Source organism: Malaya genurostris, chromosome 3 (assembly GCF_030247185.1).
Source record: "Malaya genurostris strain Urasoe2022 chromosome 3, Malgen_1.1, whole genome shotgun sequence".
In the NCBI taxonomy this organism is placed as follows: Eukaryota; Metazoa; Arthropoda; class Insecta; order Diptera; family Culicidae; genus Malaya; species Malaya genurostris.
The window spans coordinates 297,868,598-297,872,893 of record NC_080572.1 but is presented as its reverse complement, the minus strand read 5'-3'; the positions used below and the strand labels follow the sequence as shown (position 1 = coordinate 297,872,893).

The 4,296-nt window shown below is 38.9% G+C and overlaps 1 non-coding gene across 1 annotated transcript; it reads right to left on the bottom strand.

Moving 5' to 3' along the window:
* Nucleotides 1–3,555: 3,555 nt before the first annotated feature.
* Nucleotides 3,556–3,666, bottom strand: Trnay-gua (transfer RNA tyrosine (anticodon GUA)). Its single transcript has 2 exons — nucleotides 3,630–3,666; nucleotides 3,556–3,591 (listed from the first exon to the last, which is right to left on the bottom strand). It is a non-coding gene; the product is annotated as a tRNA-Tyr (tRNA).
* Nucleotides 3,667–4,296: the final 630 nt, after the last annotated feature.

Genomic DNA, 4,296 nt, shown 5'->3' with positions numbered 1-4,296 from the left:
TACTTCTAAATCGCTGTTTTCTTCATTCGACTTCGCGAAATCACCTCACTCACTGAAAACTTTGAGCACTCGGAAAACAAAAACCGAATACAAGTAGTACACCGGACGGCGTAGCCCGGAATGAGAAGATACAAAAAAAAAATCATTTGACGTTTACAATTATAGTGCAACATTCGAAACTCACTTCACTGTTTCGCGTAAAAACATTATTACGCACAATCGCTTTAACTGCGCACAAATTCTGAATAAATACACTTTCCACTAACAGTTTACGTCATTTTTACATATCGGCTTAGAAAATTATATAGGGATATATCGTAACACATGCAAAAAACATCTAAACAATTTGCGAGCAGTTTCAACAAGACTGTCCCTTTTAGCTTTTTAATGGATTGTTTTGCTTTGACACTACTGTCCTTCAGTAATGACGGTGATAGATAAATAGAATCAAAGTTTCTGATTTTAATAACGAAATTAGTTGTCAATGAGAATTTCGTGTTGGATTGAAATATTGCTGGTTTGTGTCCAGAATATTCGCCAACTAAACACTTTCTCTAAAAATAAGAGTTTTTTTCAGCACAGTAAATTCTACATTTTAACTAATTTTATAGTTATTTTGGAAATTTTGTTGTTAAAATCAACTAATTCAAAAACAGTAATACGAATTAGGCGCAGAGCTAATTTAGGTCGTTCCGTGTAGTATTAAAGTAATTTTATATATTCACTAACTAACAAGATTCACCAAATAGATGAATTCAACAGTAAGTTTTATAAAATTATGCACTTCGTTTCGCCATCGCTTGTGAAAAAATACCCATGAAATTGATATGAGGCCATAAGACTTTTCATTTGGTTATGCCATTAAAATTGCAAAACGGGTGAAAGTGCACCACACCAGTGTGAAAAATGTTATCGAGAAGTTCGGTAAGACCCTTTCCATGAAGAATTTGCCCCGATCCGGTAGGAAAACGGGTCCCAGCCAGCCCGGCCAGGACTTACAAGTGGTTGAGTACATCAGGAAAAACCCATCGGCGTCGACGCGGGATTTGGCCAAGCAGTTCAACATCAGCATCGGGATGATTCAAGAAACAGAAGGTGCCGAAAAAGTCCCTGGTTCAGGCCAAAACAAGAGCGCGAAAACTGTATAACCGGATTCTACAGAATAAAGACGAATGCATCCTGATCGACGACGAAACCTACGCCAAGGAAGACTCTCGAGCGCTGCCCGGACCGCAATATTATACGAAATCGGTGTACCAGGACCTGGACGACGCTGACACCACGGTGGCGATGGAAAAGTTTGGGCAGAAGGTGTTGGTCTGGCAAGCAATTTGTACCTGTGGTTTGCGGTCGTCGATTCTCTTCACGAAGGGCACAATTAACGTTAAGGTGTACGAGGAAGAATGTTTGAAGAAGAGAATGCTGCCACTGTACAGAAAGCATAAGGTTCCTCATATCTTCTGGCCGGATTTGGCTTCAGCCCACTACGCCAACTCCGTTTTACAGTGGTTGTCAAAAAATAATGTACAATTCGTGGAAAAGCAAATCAACCCACCGAACTGCCCGGATCATCGGCCAATTGAAAGGTATTGGGCAATTGTCAAGCGTTTCACAGAAACTAGGATTTTCTTCAATGTAATCAGTGAAATCCATAAAAATGTAATTATTCTACAATATATCGAAAACTGATGTCAAAATATGTTCTTTTTCGCTTTTTTATTCAATAATCAATGTTGCTAACTACTTTTCGATACACTCCTTATGGTAATACCAATGCAACAAGCCAATCATTGTTGAAACTCGTCCATTATTAACGACGATATCGTTATTTTGGCCTTGAATGAACCACGATAAAGTGATGTTTGGACACAATTTTCAATTGGATTTTTCTCTGAGTAATTGAAAAATTGAGTACAGTCATCTTTTGGCTTGATATTCGTTTTAGCACGGTTTTTTTTGGCAACATAATTGTTTGACTTTGGCGTGATGTCGTGGTATATTGAAAATGGGCATGTGTCTTCTAATTCAAGCATTTTTATAGTTAAATCGATTTCAGATGATTTTAACTATAATTGCTGAAAGAATCAAGTTTCTCACCACTCAAACATGTTCAGGAATATGCGTTTACTTTGCAACTTTTGTCCAAATTTTCAAGCGATCACTCAAACAAATTTATTCGGCATTCGATAAAAATTTTCCCTAACCACAATTTTTGAAGGGCAAAATTGCATGGAACTACAGATTTTCAGAATAATAGAAATATTTTATAAAACTTAGCATTTAACATATAATTGAGATTATGCATTTGAGAACGATGAACATTAAAAAAATTTAAAAATAATTTTGTTTTCCATATTGCGACGGAATGCTAGAAGAATCAGTTTAACTGAAAATTTTTCATTTTTTTAAGAAACAATTTTTTTATATTTTTTTAAATCTTGTCAACTTTTCAGAATATTTCACCCATCGTCTGCTTTCCCGAGATACGAGCAAAGGAGGCCGAGTCTTCCCGACGATCAAAAGACTTCTCGGTCTTCCCTACGCAACCACTCTCGAAACATTTTACAATCAAACGTTTCCCAGGCAACTACTGGCCGTGTCCGTTTCCCACCGAAAAGTGTCGATGGGAAATGTTATTTTCTCGTGCGAACATTTCTTTTCAGCAGTAGCAACCGCACCGCTCGCGCCTTGGTCCGGGTCCGATTATGTACGGGAAAAGGGAGAATTGCTATTCGGGTGGAATTCTGCTATGCGACTTTTTCTTCGACTGAGTAGCTTCGTATAGGGATGTGCAGAGGAAACACGGTGAAAAAATAATGCAACGCGATCGAAGTGACACATATTCGCCTACTAGGACGTACAATTTCACAAAACGCCATATCAATATCGGTTCGTGCTGCTTTACGCAGAGAATAACTTATATAATTTGTTAATAACAGGAATCGGGCGAGCTGATCTAATCTACTCGCAATCGAACGAAAACATGAACTCCCCTACCGAGATTGGCCTGGTTTAGATGTTACAACATATTTCCTACTAATGAGTTGTTTTTCGGAAGGGGGAATGGCAAGCAGTTCTGCGATTGTTTGAAGAGACTACTTGGGAAGAGCATGATAAATATGATATGACTGTGAGAAGAGCCATCGAATCGAGTTGTGATACGGATGCGGACGAGTGAGAATTTCTCGTCGAGTTTCGAAGCCGGCCACTGTCGGCAAATGTCGGCAGCGGCGAGGGGGAAAATTCTGTGTTTGATTGACTTCTCGTAAAAATGATGAGAAACAAGCAGAAAGCTAAAGAGTTCCTATGGGAACCAAGCGACAGACAAAGTTTGCTGGGAAAAAATAAAACTGAAAGTGTTCAGTTGGCCATGGGAAAAGATTTTTATAGCGAATCTATGCCACACTGCAGTTGTATGTCTGTTTTGATATTGATAATGGTGGCGATGACATCGTAATGCTTGGGTTGCATAATGGATGAACTGTGACAAGTGTGACATGGGAATGCCTGCACCAATTCTTTTGTATAATTCATTCTAAGCACACTAAAAAAGTATCCTTCGAACCGGATTTGAACCAGTGACCTATGGATAACTGAACAAGTATTTCTTGGTCTCAGAAAACGATCCTCTACAGTCCACCGCTCTACCAACTGAGCTATCGAAGGTTTGTTGAGGTGTAAGAAACTGAACAGAAAAACGTGATTTCAAAGCGTCAGATTATATATGCGCTCAGCAATGCTTTATGGTTTAAAATTTTGAACTACATTTGTTGTTTTCGCTGGAAGCCTCGCGCAGCCACAGTAGCGTAGCGCATAAGTACCAACAATGTTAAACAAGGTAAAACCACGAACGTACCACGTGACCACAAAGTGAAAGGCAATCGCTGATACAAATAAATATTGCATAATTTCAGCAGTCTATTTTAAGCCGCTTTTTTTGTTCACCGCCGCAACTTGTTTTCCAATCTGACTTTTATGCTCCACTAGCAAGTTGGTAGACACCCGGCATTTGCTCGCTAGTGGGATTGGCATGCGAAATACGGATTCATGAATGAGCTTTGAATTCTGGTTTAAAACGATCCATATATTGCTCGGTGATCGATGGAGAACACTCAAATCGCTAGTTTACTTGATGAACAAACCGATTTACATCAACTTAGATTCAAATGAAAAGTATTATAGTCCCATATAAAACATCAAAATTTGTATCCGGATCCGACTTCCGGTTCCAGAATTACGAATTTATGAGAATTTAAACTTTCAAACTGTCGTGTCGTTCCGAGCGACGGTGCAAAA